Genomic DNA, 25,692 nt, shown 5'->3' on the forward strand with positions numbered 1-25,692 from the left:
TACGCAATAAAATGCAATGGCAGCTTTCAGAACAGATACATTGGGACCTTTTGTAAACAGACAATATTACTTCTGCACAAAAAATATGGTAGTTGGATGGGTAATGAAAAGTAAGAAAACACTTTTTATTGAATATTATTTCAAAGTTTTATCCCGCTTTACTGTATGCTGAAAGTAGTGAGATGAGAAAAAAAGTATCACTGCATTCTGACCTAGGAACCTCCATGAAGCACCTAGTAGTGCTGGGGTAGTGAGTGAACTGTTTAAACATATCTATCTTAAAACAAATAATCCAAGTTTTCAATAGAGCAAAATCTGCTGATAATACAGTATGCTGTAGCATCAATCATAACCAGACCTCAAAGGACCAGGTGAATCAGTTGGGTGCAAAGCCCAAGTGGAAAATTGGTTGCCACCATAGGCTACGTGATTTGAGGCTATGGCATTGTAGCTAACTGGGTAATATGAGCACCGAATGCCAGCTAGTGGTGGTGGATAGCAGAAGAAATCTGTCTAGGGGCAGTGACCTTGGCTAGCAGTGGTGGATGGATGGCGGCAAAGGCGATAAGTAGTGATAATGGCCAGAGTTCAACTATCATGTAGCCAAACTCCAGATTATGGCGGGGGTTGTAGGCAGCGCCTGGAGTATCGGCTTATATGTAGCTGAACCCTCAGCAGTGGAGTTTATTAAATGGCTTATGGTGTTTGGCTATCATGTAGCCAAATTCCTATTACTGGCAAAAGCAGAGTATTCGGGTGCCATTTATTTAGTTATTGTATTTATTAAGCGCCAACATATTACGCAGCGCTGCCATGGGTTCAGCTATTATGTAGCTGAATTCCACACACAGCAGCTAGCTACAAGTGGCTCTGTCTGTTAGAGTTAAGAGTAGGTGGGGGGTGTTATTGTGAGGTACAGGCTAGGGAAGGCCACAGTAAGATATTTGTAACATAACATTACCGATATTCATAATATCGGACTTCTCCAGTGCCAAAATTACTGTTTTAAATGTACACATAGCAGAAGCAAAATCAGAGTAATATTTTGGTAAAATGAAACAAAATAGGATGCAGGAAAATGAAGAACTCTCAAAATTGGGCCACCACCTCCAGGAAGCCATTAGTGTGAAAGGTAAAAAATTTTACTTGTACTTAGGCATGGATTAATCTCTCCAAGGATTCCAGGAGATCTTTGATTACACAATTAGAGATGGCCCGAACGGTTCGCCGGCGAACGGTTCCCGGGGAACTTTGGTGGTTCGCGTTCGCGATCGAATGCGAACTTTTCCGGAAGTTCGATTTGCCCCCATAGTGCATCATGAGGGTCAACTTTGACCCTCTACATCACAGTCAGCAGGCACATTGTAGCCAATTAGGCTACACTCCCTCCTGGAGCCACTCCCCCCCTTATAAAAGGCAGACCGCATCAGGCATTGGACTCACTCGTCTGCCTGCAGTAATTAGAGAAGGGAGAGCTGCTGTGCAGAGACCTATAGGGAAAGCTTAGTTAGGCTCTTGTAGGCTTCTTAGCTTGCTCCTTGCTGATTCTTATTGCTAAAAAAAAAAGCACCCCTCAACAGCTCTTTTGAGAGCTAATCTTGTTCTTGTGATCTATTTTTTTTGTGTGTGTGTGTCCCACTGACACTTGTGTGGCATAGACAGCCTTGGCAATTCCTACTGTGTGTGCCACTGCCAGGCCCAGCACATTCAGTGACTACCTGTGTGTGTGTGACAGGTGCACATTATAATACCCATCACTGCATATACCTACCTGTTGTTCAGTGCACCCACCTACCTACGTGAGCGCTTGCATTGTTAATACCACCAGTCACTGTACTGTTCACGGTACGTGTGTGTGACCGGTGCACATTTGTAATACCCATCACTACATACATACCTGTTGTGTTCAGTGCACCCACCTACCTACGTGAGTGCACGCAGTGTGATATACCACTCCGTGCATACCTGTTAACTGCACCTGTGTGACTGCACATTGTATTAGTCAAGTCAGTGCATACCTTTCACTTCATCCCCCCGATATGGACAAAACAGACAAAACACGTAGAGGCAGAGGTAGAGGCAGACCCAGAGTAAGGTCACCGGGCAGGTCTCTGCGAGGTCGTGCTGATGTGATTTCATGCGGCCCTGGACCAAACTACAGTGCTCAGAAGAAGGCACGTCCCATCAACTCCCAAGATTGTCAGGACGTGGTTGACTATTTAAGACAGAACACCTCATCTTCCGCAGCCACCAGCACTACTACAAGCACCACATGCTTGCGAACCGAAAATTGGAGGTTCAGGCCATCTCTACACACAATACCAAATTCATATTCATAAAAACTGAACCTCTCCAAAAGGTCAGTGGACTAGTCTCAGACTTTGAAGGAGGTACCAAGAAGATCTAATGCTGGGTACACACTATGAGATTTTCTGGCCGATTTACTGTCAGATCGATTATTACCAACATGTCCGTTTTGCTTTCCGAACGATTTCCAAGCATTTTCCGATCGATTTCCTATTAAAGTGCACGGAAATCGATCAGAAAATGCTAAACATGTTGGAAATAATCGATCTGACAGTAAATCGGCCCGAAAATCTTATAGTGTGTACCCAGCATACAACAGTAGTCCTAAAAATAGGTCTTACCAGCTTTTCGACCAAAAACTTTATCATTAGAACTACATGACTCATACACCTAAATCAGGCCATACACTCGTTAGATTATCAGCAGATAGATCATCAAATAGATCTCTGATCTATCTGATGTGTTTAGGAACATTTTTTACTAGGAACAGATTTCAAATAGATTTCAGTATGAAATCTATTGAAAATCGATCTGATAGCTTTTTTTTGCCATCAGATTTCCATTAGGTCCAATGCAAAATGATAAGCAATCTCGAATTCAATATTTTTTATTGGAATTTTCATTTTTTTTATACAGTCATAACATTAACAGTAATGACAGAGCAATTACAAGTAACTTTTTACATATATCAAGAAAAACAAAAAAAATAAAAATAAAAAAAAAATAAATAAATAAAATTGTTTGTTTACAGAGGTCTTTCCATACATCAGAAGTAAACTCTAAGTGTATACATTGACTCATTTATTTATTCACATATGATAGTAACAGAACAGTTCAGTTTCTTCTATTAGCTAAATAGTAACATTTTATCACGTATTTTCCTACGCTTTCTGTTTGTTAAATGACCTACTATACCTACCTTTTACATGCTTCTGAAGGTGCATAAGAACTCCAGGTGCCCTCTAGGCAGACCCATAGTAGTGGCATAGGTGGTCTTAAAGAACATTGCTGCAGTTTCATAGATATCTTTTAAACCACATAGCCCACCCAAATGCTCTCAGAGCTATGAAGTATTTCTTGAACTTCCTAGTTCAAAATTGGTTAAGCTGGTCTGTATTGAGGTTGGATTTTTCCTTTTGACCGTAGAACAGTCAACCTTTGGGTCTGTGACCGCATTTAAATCACCAGCAATAATCAGAATACCTTTCTTGATTGACATAATCTTCTTGAGTTTTTTGTTGAGAAAGCAAGACTGGTGAGTGTTGGGAGAGTATATATTAGCGATAGTGAATAGCTGCTGGTTAATCTTCCCCCCAACTATCACCAGCCTACCATCGACACTAGAAAATGTGTCCATTTTCTCAAAACCTAGAGTGTCTTTTATAGCAATACACGTTCCACTTTTTTTCTTATCCACCAATGTAGAATGGAATATTTCTGTAAACCCTTGTATTTTAAATTTGGTAGCTCCTTTAGAGTTCAAATGTGTTTCCTGGAGACATACAACCTCAGTTTTTTCCTCCTTAATCAATTTATTAAGTAAAAATCTTTTTCTATGAGAGTTAACCCCTCTCACATTCAGTGTCAAGAGATTAAACTTTTGAGACATATCTAGTATACAATGCTCTTACCTTATCTCTATGGTTCTTAAGCCAGTCCCACTCTGTCAAAATCCCTGTATCATTCCCTATAAAACTCAGAAGGATGAACAATAAATACATTTCTTGTTTCTGTTGAGGAGGAAGTTCTATTAAAGTATTAATGTTGTAATAATAGTTCAAGGAAATGTTCCTGAAAGAAAAAGTTAACGGATCAAAAAACAACTGTCTTACATCATGTTTACTGTTCAAAAACAAATAGGAGACATAAACAGTAAAGGAAAAAGTGAAAGAAAAGGAAGAAGAAAAAAAGAAAGAAGAAAAGGAGAAGGAAAAGAAAAAACTAGAAATGGAAGAGTAGAAATAGAAGTCAACGTTCCAGATTACCATAGGCCTGTATGGCCAAGTCCACTAGATGGACTAAGACTGTTCTCCTCGGATAAAGAGTTTCTCCCGGGGAGAAGAAGCCTTGTGGGGGAAAGTTCGTGTGAACACTGAATGTTCTTTTTCTTCAGGAAGATGTTTCAAGTGTCTTTTGAGGCAGAAGCAGTAGAGGATTTCTCTTCTTCTCTTTGTTCTCGTGACCACTCCATGCTTTGCTGTCGTGGGGATGAACGGTATTGCTGCATCTCTTTTTGCTGTGTCGGCTGAATCTTCCACTTTGCCAGCAAGGCTAGGCCTTCATCCGGATTCTTTGCGATATATTGAAACCCATCTTTTCTGATGATTAGTTTAGTTGGGAATCCCCAGTTGTACAGTATACTTTTGTTTCTTAAAGATGCAGTAATTGGTATGAATTTTCTCCTCGCCTGGAGAGTCATCTGGGACAAGTCAGAATATAATGAGAGATCTTTATAAGGATCAGGTAGTTTTTGGCCATTTCTTGTTTTAGCTAGGAGAGCATCTTTTACATGATAGAAATGGATCCTCATGATTGTGTCCCTTGGAACTTTTTCTGGCAAGAAGCTTGGCTTTGGCAGTCTGTGGACACGATCCACTACCAGTTCATTTTCTGGTATGCTCGGTAGTGTGACTTTCAGTAGATCATTAACATAGTCTTTCAGGCCCTCCGTAGTCACTGACTCTGGGATCCCTCTCAGTTTCACATTGTTCCTGCGATTACGATCTTCCGCATCCGCTTGCTTCCCCTTAAGCCAGCTCACCTCCTCTTTAAGTTCTTCATTAGCCTCTACTAATTAGTTGATAACAACAGTCATATCAGGCATTCTTTTTTCAATTCTATGTAATCTGCTGTCTGTGACGGTCGCGTAACGCGTAAAATTGTTCGCAAGCGTCAGCGTGTCCGCGTCTATAGCGCTTTTAAAAGACAGCATGAATTCTTTAAAAAAGGCTTGCGTGAGGGGTTGTTCTGTGGCAGGGAAGTTGGCCAGCTGGTCTGTTGGGGAGAGCGGGGCATTTATGGAGGATGGCGAAAGAAGTTCATGGCCTACCTGGGCTCCATGAGGTTCAATCCTCTGCCTGGATTTTGCAGGGCTGCGTGATGTAGGGGTGTCCGGAGAGTCCTCTCCACTGTTTCCACGCTGATGGATAGGAGTATGTTGGTCTCTACCTCCTAAAAAACGATTGGAGGGAGACCTGCGTGGTAATGGCTGCTGCAGTTGTTCTCCATGTTCTTCTTCTTCCTCAGAGCGGTGGCCATCTTGGATATCAGCAGCATACCAGTCTGATAGCTTTTTGGGCTTGCATTTGTCTTTCTTTCTCTTATAGGAGACCTTTTGCCACTCCATGTTGTTCCAGAGGGTTTAAGGATCAATCCTCAGCAGTTCTGCCTTGTTTGGAGGTCTGGAAATTGCTTTTTGTCGCTGTTGTTCAGTGTCCCTGGAACAGAGCTACAGACTCACACAGCCATGCAGCTCAGCAGCCAGCCACGCCCCCCAAATGATAAGCAATCTCAACAGATCGACCTAGATTTTCCAGCATGTCGGCCGCAAATCAATCGATTGGTCAATCAATTTGCGATCGATCGATTTTTATCGATTGATTGGCCGCTAATCGGCTCAGTGTATGGGTACCTTAATCGTTCCATCATGTCTGCAGCGCAATTCCTGTGACATAGTTACATAGTTATTTGGGTTGAAAATAGACATACATCCATCAACTTCAACCAAAGAACAAAGTACAACGCCAACCTGCTCCCTCACATACCCCTGCTGATCCAGAGGAAGGCGAAAAACCCTTACAAGGCATGGTCTAATTAGCCCCAAAAGGGAAAAAAATTCCTTCCCGACTTCAGATGGCAATCAGATAAAATCCCTGGATCAACATCATTAGGCATTACCTAGTAATTGTAGCCATGGATGTCTTTCAACGCAAGGAGAGCATCTAAGCCCCCTTTAAATGCAGGTATAGAGTTTGCCATAACTACTTCCTGTGGCAATGAATTCCACATCTTAATCACTCTTACTGTAAAGAACCCTTTCCTAAATAAATGGCTAAAACGTTTTTCCTCCATGCGCAGATCATGTCCTCTAGTCCTTTGAGAAGGCCTAGGGACAAAAAGCTCATCTGCTAAGCTTTTATATTGCCCCTGATGTATTTATACATGTTGATTAGATCCCCTCTAAGGCGTCTTTTCTCTAGACTAAATAAACCCAGTTTATCTAACCTTTCTTGGTAAGTGAGACCTTCCATCCCACGTATCAATTTTGTTGCTCGTCTCAAAGAAATATATGGTGTGATAGACACATATTGCCTGTGCCAAGCTACTTATGTCATGAGTTAAGTGACTATGGGCTTGATTCACAAAACGGTGCTAACTGTTAGCACGCTGTGAAAAGTGTTTCACACGAAATTTCGAATGATAACAGTTTTCACGCAAAAAAATTAGCGCGTTAACGGTCGTGTTCACGTGATAATTTTCGCACAAAAATCATTTTTCACGCGAAAACGCGCTAAAATGCGTAAAAAGCCGTGCTAACAGTTAGCACCGTTTTGTGAATCAAGCCCTATGTGAACTCTGATTTTAATTATTTTACTTTTTTAATGTCCTCTTCTGCTTTATAGAATAATAGTAGTGTTGGGCGAACATCTAGATGTTCGGGTTCGGGCCGAACAGGCCGAACATGGCCGCGATGTTCGGGTGTTCGACCCGAACTCCGAACATAATGGAAGTCAATGGGGACCCGAACTTTTGTGCTTTGTAAAGCCTCCTTACATGCTACATACCCCAAATTTACAGGGTATGTGCACCTTGGGAGTGGGTACAAGAGGAAAAAAAAATTTAGCAAAAAGAGCTTATAGTTTTTGAGAAAATTGATTGTAAAGTTTCAAAGGAAAAATTGTCTTTTAAATGCTGAAAATGTCATGTTTCTTTGCACAGGTAACATGGTTTTTACCGCCAGGCAGTCATAAATGTAATAAAGATAAGAGGTTCAATAAACAGGGACCGGTAACGCTAACCCAGCAGCAGCAGCAGCACACGTGATGGAACAGGAGGAGGCGCAGGAGGAGAAGGCCACGCTTTTTGAGACACAACAACCCAGGCCTTGCATGAGGACAAGAAGCGTGCGGATAGCATGCTTTTTACCGCCATGCAGTCATAAATGTAATAAAGATAAGAGGTTCAATAAACAGGGACCGGTAACGCTAACCCAGCAGCAGCACAGAGCACACGTGATGGAACAGGAGGAGGCGCAGGAGGAGAAGGCCACGCTTTTTGAGACACAACAACCCAGGCCTTGCATGAGGACAAGAAGCGTGCGGATATAGCAGCAATGCTTTTTGCCGCCATGCAGTCATAAATGTAATAAAGAGAAGAGGTTCCATAAACAGGGACCGGTAACGCTAACCCAGCAGCAGCACAGAGCACACGTGATGGAACAGGAGGAGGCGCAGGAGGAGAAGGCCACGCTTTGAGACACAACAACCCAGGCCTTGCATGAGGACAAAAAGCGTGCGGATATAGCAATGCTTTTTGCCGCCATGCAGTCATAAATGTAATACAGATGAGAGGTTCAATAAACAGAGACTGGAAACGCTAACCCAGCAGCAGCACACATGATGGAACAGGAGGAGGCGCAGGAGGAGAAGGCCACGCTTTTTGAGACGCAACCCAGGCCTTGCATGAGGACAAAAAGCGTGCGGATATAGCAATGCTTTTTGCCGCCATGCAGTCATAAATGTAATACAGATGAGAGGTTCAATAAACAGGGACTGGAAATGCTAACCCAGCAGCAGCAGACGTGATGGAACAGGAGCAGGCGCAGGAGGAGAAGGCCAAGCTTTTTGAGACACAACAACACAGGCCTTGCATGAGGACAAAAAGCGTGCGGATATAGCAATGCTTTTTGCCGCCATGCAGTCATAAATGTAATACAGATGAGAGGTTCAATAAACAGAGACTGGAAACGCTAACCCAGCAGCAGCACACATGATGGAACAGGAGGAGGCGCAGGAGGAGAAGGCCACGCTTTTTGAGACGCAACCCAGGCCTTGCATGAGGACAAAAAGCGTGCGGATATAGCAATGCTTTTTGCCGCCATGCAGTCATAAATGTAATACAGATGAGAGGTTCAATAAACAGGGACTGGAAATGCTAACCCAGCAGCAGCAGACGTGATGGAACAGGAGCAGGCGCAGGAGGAGAAGGCCAAGCTTTTTGAGACACAACAACACAGGCCTTGCATGAGGACAAAAAGCGTGCGGATATAGCAATGCTTTTTGCCGCCATGCAGTCATAAGTGTAATACAGATGAGAGGTTCAATAAACAGGGACCGGAAACGCTAAACCATCCCAGATGTTCATTGGTCATGTTACTTGGTTGGGGTCCTGGAGTGTTGCGTAGTCGTTTCCAATCCAGGATTGATTCATTTTAATTTGAGTCAGACGGTCTGCATTTTCTGTGGAGAGGCGGATACGCCGATCTGTGACGATGCCTCCGGCAGCACTGAAACAGCGTTCCGACATAACGCTCGCTGCCGGGCAAGCCAGCACCTCTATTGCATACATTGCCAGTTCGTGCCAGGTGTCTAGCTTCGATACCCAATAGTTGAAGGGTGCAGATGGATTGTTAGACACAGCTACGTCATCTGACATGTAGTCCTTGACCATCTTCTCCAGGCGATCGGTGTTGGAGGTGGATCTGCACGCTTGCTGTTCAGTGGGCTGCTGCTGCATGGGTGTCAGAAAATGTTCCCACTCCAAGGACACTGCCGATACCATTCCCTTTTGGGTACTAGCTGCGGCTTGCGTTGTTTGCTGCCCTCCTGGTCGTCCTGGGTTTGCGGAAGTCAGTCTGTCTGCGTACAACTGGCTAGAGGAGGGGGAGGATGTCAATCTCCTCTCTAAAGTCTCCACAAGGGCCTGCTGGTATTCTTCCATTTTGACCTGTCTGACTCTTTCTTCAAGCAGTTTTGGAACATTGTGTTTGTACCGTGGATCCAGAAGGGTATAAACCCAGTAATTGGTGTTGTCCAGAATGCGCACAATGCGTGGGTCACGTTCAATGCAGTCTAGCATGAATTGAGCCATGTGTGCCAGAGTCCCACCAGAATCCTCATCATCCTCTTGTGAGCGTTGTGATAGTTGTTGTGATGCATCATAGTCGTCACCTTCCTCCTGGTCTGCTTCTGCTGACCATTCGCGTTGAATTGTGGAAGTCCAACGTGCACCGCTCTGGCCCTCATCAGTGGTGGCATGAAACTCCTGCTCCAACTCCAGCTGTTCCTCCTCCTCTTCTTCGTCATAGCTGCTGGGGCCAGCGTTCCCTGAGGCGGATGGCCTGATGTTGGTACCATCACGCTGCTCGTTTTCTCCTTCAGATTCCCCCAGTTGCATCATGACAGCTGTTTCCTTGATTTTTAACATCGACCTCTTCAGTAAACACAGCAGTGGTATGGTATTGCTGACTGAAGAGTTGTCACTGCTCACAAGCAACGTGGATTGCTCAAAATTTTGGAGGACTTGGCAGAGGTCCAACATGTTGGCCCAATCGGATCCACAGAAGCTTGGCAGCTGGCCGGATGCGCCTCGGTACTGCGCCGTCATGTACTGGACCACTGCACTCTTCTGCTCGCAAAAGCGGGCTAGCATGTGCAGCGTAGAATTCCAGCGCGTAGGGACATCACACAGCAAGCGATGGTGGGGGAGATTGAAGCGCTCCTGCATCTTGGCGAGTGCCCCCGAAGCAGTACTGGAAGTTCTACAATGTTTGGCCACTCGACGCACCTTCAACAGAAGATCGGCCACGCCTGGGTATGTCCTCAGGAACCGCTGAACTACTAGGTTCATCACGTGCGCCAGGCAAGGGATGTGTGTCAGCTTAGCCAACCTTAAAGCGCAAATGAGATTACTCCCATTATCACACACAACCATGCCCGGTTTCAGGTCCAGCGGTGCCAGCCACAAATCCGTCTGTTCCTTTATTCCCGTCCAAATTTCCTCCCCTGTGTGCTGCTTATCCCCAAGGCAGATTAGCTTCAGCAACGCTTGCTGACGCATGCCAACAGCTGTGCTGCACTGCTTCCACGATCCTACTGCTGCTGGGTTAGCGTTTCCGGATGAGGTACAGCTTTGAGATGCGTTGGAGGAGAAGGAGTCAGAGAGGTAGGTGCTGCTGTTATCCAGTGTGAGGGACGGCGGTGCAGCTGTTTGTGGCGTGGGCAACACCCGTGCCGTAGCAGGTGAGGAATCGCTGCCAGGCTCCACAAGGTTCATCCAGTGCGCGGTAAGGGAGATGTATCGACCCTGGCCGAACGCACTCGTCCAGGTGTCAGTGGTGAGGTGAACCTTGCAGGCAACGGCATTCTTCAAGCTTCGGGTTATTTTGCTGACCACGTGCTCATGCAACTCAGGCACTGCAGAGCGTGCAAAGTGGTAGCGGCTGGGAACCACGTAACGTGGGATGGCCACTGACATCATGCCCTTGAAGCTGTTTGTCTCCACCAATCGATATGGCAGCATTTCGCAGGCCAGAAGCTTGGCTATGCTGGCTGTTACTGCCACGGCCCGGGGGTCATTTGCTGGCAATTTCCTCTTGCGCTCAAACATCTCCGACACAGACAACTGAACCGTAGCGCTGCACACGGAAGGGCTGTTGGTTGTTGTGTTTGAAGAACACTGGGAGACCTCAAGAGCACTACTCCGGAAAGTGACAGTGTCAGCGTCGTCTGATGTTTGTGAATGTTGTGAACCACGCAATGGCTGGGCTACTGCTGCTGCTGAGGCGGGTCTGGTGAACCCAAGGGAGGCAGTGTTGTTTCTGGTACCCTGTCCTGACGCGTTTGCCCAAAGAGTGGGATGTTTGGATAGCATGTGACGGCTCATGCTGGTGGTGGAGAGGTTGTTAATACTTTTCCCCCTGCTCAGGCGGGTCTTGCACACCTTGCAAATCGCCATGGTAACATCCTCAGTGCAGTCTTCAAAGAAAGCCCAGACTTTGGAGCACCTGCCTCCTTGCTGGCGATTTCTGTTTGCTCCTCTTTTGCCTCTCACTTGAACTTCCACGCTTGTGGTGCCTGAAATTGCGCGCCGCCTACCTTGTGGCACAAGGCGAGCTCGTGCAGCAGTGGGTTCTTCAACAGACTCATCTGTGCTGCTGCTACGACGGCGATGTTCTCGTTCACAAACAAAATCTGGGTCTCTGTCCACATTGTCCATACCCTCCTCTTCCATCTCCTCAAACTCGTCATATGTCATTGTGGGCCGCCGCCGTGGAGTAGAGCTCCCCACAACAACCTCTGCGCAGCACACTCCAACGTCGTCTTCCAGATCTTGTCGGCCGACCTCCTGCAATTGCAACCCCTCCTGCCCAAATTGCTCTGGGATTTGGGTTTCCGAGTCCTCTTCGGACTCGCCTTGTATTTCAGTGCGCGGTGCATTTCCCACAGTTAACGGTTGTGAATCCAGGCACAACATTTCTGGCTGTTCCTCCATTGACCTTTGAAAGGTGGAAGTTTGTTGGGCTGGGAATAGCTCCTGCGAATACCCCATTGTGTCCTGAGGTAATTCATCGGACTGGTTATCTGGCAGTTGTGTGCGTGGTGTCGCTGCCGGTTGTGTCAGCTTTGTGCCCACTGGCTCCTTGTAACTGGCTGAGGACTCGGACCTCGTGCGTGATGTGCTGGTGCTGCTTAACCCACTGCTGGACGCTTGAGAGGTCATCCAAGTAATTATCTGGTCCTGTTCTTTTGGATTTGTGAGGGTTGTTGTCCTGGACAACATGGGCGGTATTGAGTGGGTTTTCTTGGGTGCTCCCCTGTGGCCTGTACGTGAACCGTCAGGGGAAACACCTCTTCCCTTGCCCCTCCCTCTTTCACCGGATTTCTTCCTCATTTCACTTATCCTTACAGTACACGCTGACTGGCAGCAGTACAGTGGCAGTACAGAAATGCTATACAGTACCACTATTCCCAGCAGCGACACAGAGCACAATGCTATACAGTGACGGGTGAGCGGTGTACCACTATTCCCAGCAGCGACACAGAGCACAATGCTATACAGTGGCGGGTGAGCGGTGTACCACTATTCCCAGCAGACACAGAACAGTACACAGAATGCTATATAGTGTGGCTGAACGAGCGGTGTACTACTGTTCCCAGCAGACACAGAACAGTACACAGAATGCTATATAGTGTGGCTGAACGAGCGGTGTACCACTATTCCCAGCAGACACAGAACAGTACACAGAATGCTATATAGTGTGGCTGAACGAGCGGTGTACTACTGTTCCCAGCAGACACAGAACAGTACACAGAATGCTATATAGTGTGGCTGAACGAGCGGTGTACTACTGTTCCCAGCAGACACAGAACAGTACACAGAATGCTATATAGTGTGGCTGAACGAGCGGTGTACTACTGTTCCCAGCAGACACAGAACAGTACACAGAATGCTATATAGTGTGGCTGAACGAGCGGTGTACCACTATTTCCAGCAGACACAGAACAGTACACAGAATGCTATATAGTGTGGCTGAACGAGCGGTGTACTACTGTTCCCAGCAGACACAGAACAGTACACAGAATGCTATATAGTGTGGCTGAACGAGCGGTGTACCACTATTCCCAGCAGACACAGAACAGTACACAGAATGCTATATAGTGTGGCTGAACGAGCGGTGTACTACTGTTCCCAGCAGACACAGAACAGTACACAGAATGCTATATAGTGTGGCTGAACGAGCGGTGTACTACTGTTCCCAGCAGACACAGAACAGTACACAGAATGCTATATAGTGTGGCTGAACGAGCGGTGTACCACTATTCCCAGCAGACACAGAACAGTACACAGAATGCTATATAGTGTGGCTGAACGAGCGGTGTACTACTGTTCCCAGCAGACACAGAACAGTACACAGAATGCTATATAGTGTGGCTGAACGAGCGGTGTACTACTGTTCCCAGCAGACACAGAACAGTACACAGAATGCTATATAGTGTGGCTGAACGAGCGGTGTACTACTGTTCCCAGCAGACACAGAACAGTACACAGAATGCTATATAGTGTGGCTGAACGAGCGGTGTACTACTGTTCCCAGCAGACACAGAACAGTACACAGAATGCTATATAGTGTGGCTGAGCGAGGTACACAGTGGCAGTAAACAATGCTATATATAGTGTGGCTGAGCGAGCGGTGTACTACTGTTCCCAGCTGCGACACACAATGACTGGGGGGGACCCTGGCTAGCGTGGCTGGAGCGCGAACTACCCTGCCTGCCTACCCAAAGCTAAACCCACAGACAAATGGCGGAGATATGACGTGGTTCGGGTATTTATTTACCCGAACCACGTGACCGTTCGGCCAATCAGAGCGCGTTCGGGTCCGAACCACGTGACCCGTTCGGCCAATCACAGCGCTAGCCGAACGTTCGGGGAACGTTCGGCCATGCGCTCTTAGTTCGGCCATGTGGCCGAACGGTTTGGCCGAGCACCGTCAGGTGTTCGGCCGAACTCGAACATCACCCGAACAGGGTGATGTTCTGCAGAACCCGAACAGTGGCGAACACTGTTCGCCCAACACTAAATAATAGTAGCGCTATAGTTTTCAATCCGAAAGAGTCCTTGCCCAGTAGAATAAAGTCCCTTGAAAAGCTAATGCTCCTTTCACTTTTTCTGTCTGACATATCTGCACAGTTTTTTAACCCAGTTTTGGAGAAAATTATCACCCTTGAAGAAAGAGTGGTGTTTACTATTTACTTGTTCTTTTATTTTCTTATTTTTTTTTTCGGGGGAAGGGGAGGGGAGTAGCACAACCTATAGTAAATAAATAATTTACAACTGTATCCAATAAACTGCCTAAAACAAATACTTCTAAGTGAATCACACATAATCAAGAGTGGTACTTATAAACGAAACCTGGAAATTGAAATGATTATTTTTGCCTCATTGCTCTGCAGAGATCCAATTGTTCTCTCTCATTTCTGTCTCTTAGCCCCAGTCTGTGCCTCTGACAGGCAGCATTTGTGTTTAGAAGTGATGATTTAATCACTCTGTCAAAATAAGATGAGAGAGCTGTCTAAAATTGATAGGATAAAAGGGTGTCAAAGTTACTTGTAAGGATGATTTTTTAATGTAGCATTGGTGAATTTTTTTTTTCTTTGAGAAAATCCAAAATAGACGTGAAAAGCATTAAATGCAGCAAGTTGTTGGCAGATTAACAGAAACTCAAAATGAAGATGCTGGGTTACAGATGCTTCGGTTTTTAAATTATGACAATGAGTACTGCCAGGCCTGCATTTACCTCGAAGAAGCCTATAGGCACAGATGTCCTGGCACCTTAGATTTTGCCTTCCATGAACCTACAAACCCCCATCAAACTGCAACGCAAGTGAGCTGGCTGGCCCAGCCTGCCACTTCTCCCCCTTACTGCCATTGCTCGTCAAAGGTAGCTACAGGTTCCTCTTAGTATTAGGTAGCCAGAAGTATTCTCAATATTAAGTAGCTAGAGGTACCCCCAAGTATTAGGCAGCTAGCAGAACCTCAGTAGAGCCGGGACAAGGTTGTCCAGCACCCAAAGCTGAAACCTCAAAGTGCGCCCCTCCATCCCTCCCACCCCAGCTGTCACACACTGATTGCTATTAGACTAAGACGCACCTCAGGGCCCCAAACCCCCCTAACACTTTAATGATTAGTTATCTGGCTTGCAGTCACTGTCATGTATCCCCTTTTCTTATTTCTTTCTGCTTCAAACACAATAGGGGAATGATAGCTGAATGAGCTGTGCATCCCCTCCTACACTGCGCCCTGAGGCTTGAGCCTCTCTCGCCTCTGCCTCGGCCAGGCCCTGAACCTCAATAGCTAGAGGTGCCCCTGACTGAAGGAAGATCTCGCCAGTGGAATGTTGAGAGCAGGGTGAGTAGCCTCTCATCAGGACTCTGCATAAGGAAAGAGGGAGATGCTCTGCATAGGGAAGGAGAGGGGTGAGCCACCTTTCCATCATCAGGCACCTGTAGGCACATGCCTACAGTGCCTTATGGTAAATTCATCCCTGAGTACTGCAAAAACACAACTAGATGTAGGAACAGAATTATTTTCATGGAAAAAATGCATTATGACTTTGTGAAAAGACAAGGTTTTGAATCAAATAGTTGTATTCTTAAAGTACTGTATATCTGCCTTTATGCTGGGTACACACTATGAGATTTTCTGGGTGATTTACTGTCAGATCGATTATTTCCAACATGTCTGATTTGCTTTCTGATCGATTTCCGAGCATTTTCCGATTGATTTCCTATTAAATGGCACAGACATCGATCAGAAATCGATCGGAAAGCAAATCGGACATGTTGGAAGTAATCGATCTGACAGTAAATCACCCAGAAAATCTCATAGTGTGTACCCAACATTAGATAGGAATGGAGAAGCCAATTAGCCTTCTAAAAAAAATCTAGTTTTCTGGTTAGAATCAGAATCAATTTTCTTTTAGCCAAATATATTGGCACTTACAGGACTTTGATTTGGCAGTAGTTTAACGGACACAGACACTATGATACAAGGACAGACAGTATAGATATTACAAGTCAAGGACAGAATATGAGTTTAAAGAACAACTATCAAATAAACAGTTTTTTTGTAAACCTTCACATACCTATAGAGCTTTTACCCAGCAGCAACAATAAAATGTTTTTTCAGAGGTCTCTCAGCACAGTCTGTGTGAAAAAATAGCTTTGTTTATACCAGTTGAATGTAACAAATTTGTGTGCGTCGGAATTGGGGGGAGGGGAGGCAGAGCTGAACTTTAACCTGGCTGCAAACTGTTTACTTTACACTGCAAGGCAGAGAGTGATAGACACAGGATTGGGCACACAGACAGAACTGCAGCTGATGATTATTTATGCACCTTTGAAGCTATATTCCTGCTTTATATAATTCTGAACACATTTTACTCACAGTGTTAGAGCCAGTAAATTATTTCTGTATGCTGGATCTGCTGGATACAGTCCTCCATAGTAATACCCACAGTGAACACTGTTCCCTGTAAATGTCATATTTTCTTCTCTTAAGATATGAAACGATGAAAAAAGCCTTTGTACTGCTATTTGCTAGTAATTACTGGAAATATATGTGGCATGTAGAATTTTAGTTAACTTTGATAGTTGTCCTTTAAGTAATAGCAAACAGGGTAAGAAGCATTCATTTACAGTTCTGTGCTGTAATGCTTTCAAGTCCTAGCAGTTCTGATCAACTGGCCACAGCACTTCTGAAACATCTATTGGACTGATTGGCCAATATAGGTCACATTGGCCTCAATTCACTAAGCTTTATCAAACACTTTATTGAACGTTTGATAATTTACCTCATGAGTAAAATCTAATTTCGAATTCACTAAGGTGTTATAGATTTATTGAACATTTTATTGATAAAACATTTCATAAATCTATAACACCTTAGTGAATTCAAAGTTAGGTTTTACTCATGAGGTAAAATATCAAACGTTTGATAAAGTGTTCGATAAAGCTTAGTGGATTAAGGCCATTATGTTTAAAACATCATGTAAACTTATTGACCAACACAGAAGCTGAAAAAAACTGCCACCCAACTGACAAGTGGTTGATTAGTGGCTGGGAGTTCACTTGAAGTAGATCCCTCTGTTTGGAGGGGGTTGTGTGGAGGGCTCGATGGAAAGAGAGGGGGCAGCAGAAATGGGAGGAGACTGCCAGGGGCATAAATAGAGCCAGGTGGGAGCCCACCAAAACTGAGCTTGCTGGGCCCCCTGCAAAACCCTTAACTACCCTTAACTAGCCCCCCCCCCCCCCAGCAAAAATTTAACAGAGCATGTCAGCAGCAGCATATATTACCTGTCTGGGTAGCTATATACATAACAAATTTACTCCTCTCTTCAGCTGCACTGTATAGTGTACCGGCCTGCATCTCCATAATGCATGCCACAAAACATGCAGGGACCTGAGCCGCAAGGTACACTGTAATGCCTGGCTGAAGAGAGAGGAGTGAAGAGGATGTGTCGCTACCTCTGCAGCTAGGTAATTTATGACACTTCAGCTGCCAAGCTCTGCATCTCACAATAGCGGGGCCCTCCTGCTGCACAAGCGCTGACTTTTGGCAAGTGTCCTTGACCACGTTCCCATGACCGGGAGCACTCTGGGCATGCGCACTAAAAAAATCAGGACTGCCCATACATGCCTGAGCCTCCATTTCTTAAAAGAAGTTCACTTTGGGTATCCTTTAACTACCTCAAGACCGCGTCATGTCAATGGGCGTGACTGCGGCGGCAGACCCAGGACCGCTTAACGCCAATTGGCGTCAAGTCCTGGGGCTGGCTACTACAGGAGATCGCGCACAGGCTCCGCTCCGATCTACAGCAGCACTGTTCTGGGGATAGCCGTGTGTCACGGCTGTCCCCCTGGGGCACAAGAGAGTGATCGCTGTGATAGGCTGGCCGTGGAAGGAAGAGAGGGTGGGAAAAAGTAAAAGAAAAAAAACTTTATTTATTAAAAAAAAGAACATAAATATTTGTAAAAAAAACAAACAAACATCTGGGGTGGCAATCAGACCCCACCAACAGAAAGCTCTGTTGGTGGGGAGAAAGGATAGGGTGGAGGGGAATCACGTGTGTGGTGTGCGGCCCTGCAGCTTGGCCTTAAAGCTGCAGTGGGCCATTTCAGTAAAAATGGCCTGGTCTTTAGGGGGGTTTAGCACTGTGGTCCTCAAGTGGTTAAGAATATAAATCAGGTTGAGGAAAGACTGTGCAATGGGCAAACACTGACTAAATAACTTATAAATAAATGTTGTAAATAATAAGTATTATTCAGTAAAGTTGAGTTTTTGCTTGGCGCGGTCAACATGGCTGCAATCATGCATTATTTTTTTTAATAACTTTCCTGCAACCTAGATGTTTCAGAGTGGCTCAAGTAGGAATTGCCAAGTTCCACCATCTGATTGCACACAATGGGCCTAATTCACAAAGTGGTGCTAACAGTTAGCACGCTGGTGAAAAGCCCTTTATCACGCCTAAACTCAGTTTAGGCATGATAAGTTTAGGTGTGATAAGTTTAGGCGTGATAAGTTTAAGCACCAACTAGTTTAGCACCGCAGTGCACAGCTGATCAAAAGTTTTGCGCTAGCAAAGTCTGGTGCACTTCGCATATAGTTTAATGGCACTGCTTTGCGTGCGGGACTTTGCGTGCGATCTAAACATCATGCCTAAATTTATCACACCTAAACTTATCATGCCTAAACTTATCATGCCTAAACTGAGTTTAGGCATGATAAAATGGTTATCACGCCTAAAGTCTTTAAAGAGACACTGAAGCGAAAAAAAAATTATGATATTATGATTTGTATGTGTAGTACAGCTAAAGAATAAAACATTAAGATCAGATACATCAGTGTAATTGTTTCCAGTACAGGAAGAGTTAAGAAACTCCAGTTGTTATCTCTATACAAAAAAGCCATTAAGCTCTACGACTTTCAAAGTCGTGGAGAGGGCTGTTTTCTGACTTTTATTATCTCAACTGTTAGTTAATTTTTTACTTTTTCTCTGCCAGAGGAGAGGTCGTTAGTTCACAGACTGCTCTGAAAGAACCATTTTGAATGCTGAGTGTTGTGTAATCTGCACATATTATAGAATGATGCAATGTTAGAAAAAACACTATATACCTGAAAATAAAAATATGAGAATATTTTCTTTGCTGCTAATCTTCTAGTAATTATTCATAGTACACAACCAATTCATTATATCATATATTTTTTTTCGCTTCAGTGTCTCTTTAACTGGGTTATCACCTCTTTGTGAATCGAGCCCATTGTTTTGAAAGCCTGGATTAGGTCTGCTGGATTATTTGTGTTTTCTGTTGTTTTCCAGCTCAGGAGAACCTAACTAATTCAGACCCATATATTACTGCCAGCCTCGTCAAAGGGTCACTGAACTTTTTCTTGACAGCATTAAATGAAATTAAATGAATTATCCAGCAAAATGTAAATTCAATGTACTGATCATCTGTTATTTTATTACAGGACACATTATTTGACCATGTCTGCTTCTTCAAACATGAATTAATCTTGTACGACGGTTTCTAAATGTTTTAGGCTGAAAACAAGAAGAAATACTAATTATTTCTAAACAGCACATCCATGAAATGTATCATAATGACATCTGATAAAATGGTTGCATTCTTGGTACGAGTGAGATTTATTTCTCGTGGTTATTAAGCATACATTTGGATTTTGAAGCTGATAAGCTATGCGTGAATTTACAGAAAGTAACATTTCCATTCTGTCTAAATGAGTAAATGATAAATGTGACTTGATTCCTTAACACATAACATCCAATTGTTTTCGAGGCCAAACAAAAGACAGCTATTGTTTTCAAAGGCAGTGCTATATAGCAAAAGCTGCAGAGTGTGACCACAAACATGAAGGCATAAAGCCATTCATATATCATATATGTCTCAACTCTATACAGTGCGAGTAAAGCAATGATGCAAGTTACTGTCACGTTACAATACATGCCTTGATGGATGACAGATATTGTGCAGTAAAATTTTCTATGTTTGCAATCAAGGTTTAAGAATAAAAATTTAGCAAAAACTGTAAGCCTTCTGTTTAAAATTAATTTCGAAAGGAAATGTTTTGCATGTAGTTTGCATGAAATCATCTTGGTGTGATATGGTTAAAGCATAACTTCATCAATGTTGTATCAAAATATATCTCTATTTGCTTGCCTGTGTATAGAGCTTCAGCAGTGTAAGGTCATGATAAAGTACACCAAAATCTTTATTTGTGGAATCATGAGTGGGTCTGGCAACCAGGGCCCAGAGGCGTAGCAATGGCCCCTGCAAGGGATGCAGCCACAAGGGAGCCCTTATGGGGAGAAGCCTGAGGGGGCCCTTGGTTCTGGGGCCCTCCAGGGCCATTTTTAGGGGCAGGAGGGGGCGCAGCACAGGAAGGGGGAGCAGCAGCCACAAACAGCAGCAAGGAGGGGAGCCGGACTCCTGCATGCATGAAAAAAGGGCGCAGTGAAAAAAGGGCTTGGCTTGATGATAACAAAATGGCATGGGTGGATAACAAAATCTGACAGCGATAAACAATGTTGTCAAACTTGGTTAACGATAAATACCATTGTCATTACAGATGGAAAATAATAATGGAAAGATATTAACATTAAAAATAGTTACGTAATTCAACAATACAGCTTAACCCGACCCTACTCTCACACAGAACCCTCCCCTGATGGTGCCTAAAACTAACCACTCCCCTGGTGGCGCCCAACCCTAATTACCCCCTCCCCGGTGTTGCCTAACTCTAACACCCCACCCCCGGTGGTGCCTAACCACCCACCTGGTGGTGCCTAACCCTAGCCACTCCCCCTGGTGTTGCCTAACCCTAATCACTACCTCTGCAGAAACACCCTTTTACACATAGAAACAATAATATCTTTGATAATGTAAAATCTGTACATACAGTATACACAAAATAATATGACAAAAACTATAACGTTGCAAGCTTCTAAAATGATAACTACTTCAAAAACTATAATGTTCTAATGTTGTTAACAATCTTTTTTGCTGCACCCTTTTTTCTGCTGTTTTCGCTGTATTAACGATAATTGCATTAAAGTCTATGGCGGCGCCCTTTTCGTCCTCCCTCATCATGCGCCCTTTTTTTCCTGCTACCCGACTTCCCCCTCCCTCATCTTGTGTTACCACCATTGCTCCCCCCTCCAGCAGTGGCAGCTGGGAGGCCCCATCCAATGTTCTGCAGGGGGGCCCAGTGATTTCTAGTTACGCCCCTACCAGGGCCATTTGGAGGCAAAGGCCACCTAGTGGTGTGCTTTGAGTGCCACCTAGTAGTTAGGCACATTGCACCCTTTCATTGTAGAAGTGTTGATGTCTGCATATTGTGCAAGAGCTCAGCAGGGCTTATTTGGGTGCACATGCAGAGTGTGCTTCCTCTCTGCATCTAGGAGGAGATCCACCCATTTAACAAATGTTGATGAATAAATACAGAGGGACCCTGCGCTGGAACAGTGGGCTCTAGAGCTAATTTTGTATCTAGTTCATTCACAGTTTCCTATGACACTGCAAAATAGTTTTGCACCACTGCAGTTTATAAATGAAGAAATTTTGAATGTGGAAGCCAGCAACAAGTTTCATTTAGCACTGTATACAAGATATATATACACCAGTGAATGGAGGATGATGAATTATTATGAGGTAGTTTAGCCAAGTCCTTTGATACATTTGCATTCTGCTTCTTGGGTTCATTTTTAAGTAAAGCTTCTCATGTCTTAAAGAGATACCAAAACAACATACATTGGAATGAAATTCAGAGTATTCAAATTTAAAGTTAGCACCAGAAACACTTCCTATGTCTATATATTGCTGTATATTGCTATGTACCTCACCCTCCCAGTGATGCCTAGCCTAGGCTATGATGTCACACAGCTTTCTGTCCGGGGGAATTTTTGTAGTCCAGATGTTATTTCTGCTCACTTCAGAACACACAACAAACAAACATTCCATATTGATGATGTACCAACAGTAAAGATGTCCACCTATGATAAAACAAAAAATGTAAATCAGGGTAAAGAACGATTTTACAATAGGCAAACACTGACTAAATATTTTGTAAATGAATACTGTAACAAAAAATTGCACTTTTCTTAATCTTACCTAATAAAACTTAAGTGTCTCTGCCATGGGCGTCTGCAGAAATTTTCTCAGGGGAGAGGCAAATAGGCGGGGAAGAAGTGGCGCGCCGCGCCGAAGATTCCAGTGAAGTTGTGCGGCGCGCTCCGAAAAATATGAGGGCTAAGTTGTGCGGCATAGCACGCCGCGCCAAAAATGGGTGTGGCCATAGACCAGAATGTGGGTGTGGTCACGGGTGGAGACAAATTTACATGAACTTAGCAATGTGGGACATTAGATTAGGACAGTGGTGGCGAACCTTTTGGAGGCCGAGTGCCCAAATTGCAACCCAAAAGTCACTTATCTATCGCAAAGTGGCAACAGCAATTTAACCACTTCAGCCTATCTGGACGGATCTGCTCGTCCAGATAGGCGCATTGCGGGCTAAATGGACGCACAAGTACGTCCAGCGTTAATTCCGCGGGTGCGCGCGCATGCGCGCGCACCCGCCGCTCGTTCACAGCCCAGCCGACGGAGCGCTAATTGGTTCAAGGGACCAGCAGGTCCCTTAACCAATCAGATGAGTTTACAGGCAGAATGCACATTGTTACAGCCAGTAACAATGTACATTCTGCTAAATGTTTATAAACAAAGTTTCCCTCTCTCTCTCTCACAGCTCTCTGTCATCACAGATTCTGTGAGTGATCTGTGCTGACAGGAGCTGAGAGAGAGACTGCAGCAGTGTGGTAGGACTTATATTATTAAAATTTTGCCCCCCATTCCTTGATTTTAACCCCATATCTACCCCCTTATCTCCTGATCCTCCCTCTCCTTGCCATTTATTCTTTCTAACCTCCCTTCCTAACTTTTGGGTATTTTCACCCTCTCTACTCTTTCTATATACTCTTTCTATCTACCTTCTATCTACTCTTTATCTATTTTATCCATCTATTTAAAAAAAAAAAAAAAAAAAAAAAAAAAAAACTGTCACTTTAAAAAAAAAAAAACAAAAAAAAAAACACAATCTATTTCTTTCTTTTTCTTCTTACTTTTTATTTCTATCTCTTCTTTTTAGTATGGCGAGGAGGCACTTTTCTTTGCAGGAGGCAGTCGCCTTCTGCGAGCAGAGCAGCAGTGAGGAATCTGGGGATGACTCAGGCAGCGAGTGGTCCCCTCCGAGCGACTCTGATTCAGGTACTGAAAGCTCAGAGTCCGGAGGGCTGCCATCTCACCAATTGTGTTGGGATGATCCTGATTCCCCTGATGAGGAACCATCAGGACAGTCAGAGGCCATAGCTGGGGTCTCAGCGGGCAACACCACAGCAGCCAGCAGCAGCAGTGGGCAGACAGGAGCCAGCAGACAGGAACCAACTGGACAGTCAGAGGCCATAGCTGGGGTCTCAGCGGGCAACACCACAGCAGCCAGCAGCAGCAGTGGGCAGACAGGAGGCAGCAGACATGAACCAACTGGACAGTCAGAGGCCATAGCTGGGGTCTCAGCGGGCAACACCACAGCAGCCAGCAGCAGCACTGGGCAGAGGGGAGCCAGCAGACGGGGTGAGCGGCCATCGGTACCTCGCAGGCAGCCGGTACCAGATCATATCCTTAATGGCACTTGGTCACCCCCTAATTTTGAGGTGCCCAATATACCACCCTTTACAGCCACTCCTGGTGTGTCAGTGCCTATTGACAATCTGTCACCCATTGAGCTGTACCAGCTCTTTATTACGGTGGACTTTTGGCAGCATATGGTTGAGCAGACTAATCTCTATGCTGAACAATTTTTAGCTGAAAACCCAACCCACTGGACTGTGACAAAATGGAAGCCCACCAACGTGCCCGAATTTAAAATTTTCATTGGCTTGAATCTCAGCATGGGTGTCACAACAAAGCCACAGCTGAGAATGTATTGGTCCAAGGACCTCTATCATAGCGCGCCCCTCTACCCAGCAACAATGAAAAGGCAGCGATTTGACTTGCTATCTAAATTTTTTCATTTGAATGATAATACCAACCATGTTTCACGGACTGACCCTGCCCATGATAGGTTATTCAAGTTAAGGCCCATGCTGACCCACCTTACTGCAGTATTTCGAGATCTCTACACCCCAGACCGTGACATTGCAGTGGACGAGTCCCTTGTACCATTTCATGGTAGACTTGCCATTAAACAGTACATACCTAGCAAGAGGGCAAGATATGGGGTAAAAATGTACAAGGCATGTGAGAGTGGCACTGGCTACACCTTCGCCTTTACAGTATACGAAGGCAAGGACTCTGCTTTACAGCCAGCTGGGTGCCCACAGTACATTGGCACCAGTGGGAAGATTGTTATTGATCTTTTAACCCCTTATCTCCACCAGGGGTACCACCTCTATGTAGATAATTTTTATTCAAGTGTACCTTTGTTTAAGTTCCTGTACTCAGCCAAGACTGGAGCATGTGGGACGGTTAGATCCAACCGTGTAGGCCTCCCACTACAGGTACTGAACAAAAAACTACATAGAGGACAGTCCTACAGCCTCAGATGTGGCGAACTCCTCGCACTAAAATACTTTGACAAGAGGGATGTGTTGATCCTAACAACGATCCACAGTGAGGCCACCGTTCCTGCCTCGTCAAGAGGGGAGGGAACTGTAAAACCACAGGCTGTAGTGGAGTACACCAAGAAAATGCGAGCAGTGGACTTGGCAGACCAAAAACTGGCTCCTTATATGCTAAGAAGAAGGCGGAGGGCATGGTATAAGAAGATAGCCTATTACTTGCTGGAGGTGTCAATGCAGAACGCATTTGTCTTGTATGCAAAAGCAGGCAGAAGGGACACCTTTGTGCAGTTCCAGGAGAAAGTCCACAAGTCTCTAATTTTTGGCCCTACCCAAATCGCTCAGCAAAACGATCCGATTTATTTGGAGAATACCCTCAGACTTAAAGAAAGACACTTTCCTGCCCTGATCCCCCCAAATGAAGTGAAAGCCACCCCTATGAGAAGATGCAGAGTGTGTGTGAAACACAAGATGAGGAGGGAGTCCAGATATTTTTGCCCGGATTGCCCCTCAGCCCCAGCACTATGCGTTGCTACTTGCTTCAGGACATACCACACTCTTCCACATTATTAATTTCTTCTTCTTCCTTTTTTTTTGGGGGGGGGGGTGTCTATATTTTTTTTAAACCTGGACATATTTTACTGGCCTTTTACTGTCCCTTAAGAAGCTCCCATTTGGCCTACCAATGTGTTTCTGAGGTGTTGGAGGAAACTGGATGCTTGGGAGAAGCCCAGAAACATAATCAAGCTGCCAAATTGAACTTTGGACCCTGCTTCCAAATTGAACTTTAGCCACATGCTTGGAATGAACTATGCTGACCCCTCCCTTCTTCTGACCCACCAATTTGCTTTGGCTTCTGACACCTGACTTCTGACCTCTGACTTTTCTTCAATCCTGCTAGACGTCCAATGGTAAGTTCCATTGTATTTGTCATCATTGTCATTTGGTTTTCTTTTAACCGTGACAAGCTGTAGAATAGATTTTGGTGTGTTTTAGGATTGAGGCCTATGTCATGTGAATTCTTCATACTGCCAAACTGGAAAAAACTGTTCAAAAATGCAATTTTCAGAGTTATGGTGCAACTTTAGCAAAACCGCATACGTCCCAATGTTACCAAATATGTATATCTGAGTAGGCCTGGGTCTCTAATTTTCAGAATGGTAACATTTATGACATGTATTGAATGTTCTGACACTCCA

General features: G+C 44.7%; 2 long non-coding RNA genes across 2 annotated transcripts in view; one reads left to right on the forward strand and one right to left on the reverse strand.

Annotated features, from left to right (window-relative positions):
• LOC137546724 (uncharacterized) overlaps positions 1-19,871 on the forward strand; it is a 260,615-nt gene extending 240,744 nt beyond the window's left edge. The window contains exon 6 of the long non-coding RNA XR_011026330.1: positions 19,339-19,871. This is a non-coding gene — a long non-coding RNA (uncharacterized lncRNA). The remainder of the gene's footprint in view (positions 1-19,338) is intronic.
• The window catches only part of LOC137546720 (uncharacterized), a 33,046-nt gene continuing 26,673 nt past the window's right edge, over positions 19,320-25,692 (reverse strand). Inside the window, exons 3-4 of the long non-coding RNA XR_011026329.1 lie at positions 21,723-21,877; positions 19,320-19,411 (exon numbers count right to left, since the gene is read on the reverse strand). This is a non-coding gene — a long non-coding RNA (uncharacterized lncRNA). The remainder of the gene's footprint in view (positions 19,412-21,722; positions 21,878-25,692) is intronic.

The sequence above is a fragment of the Hyperolius riggenbachi genome, chromosome 1 (assembly GCF_040937935.1).
Source record: "Hyperolius riggenbachi isolate aHypRig1 chromosome 1, aHypRig1.pri, whole genome shotgun sequence".
In the NCBI taxonomy this organism is placed as follows: Eukaryota; Metazoa; Chordata; class Amphibia; order Anura; family Hyperoliidae; genus Hyperolius; species Hyperolius riggenbachi.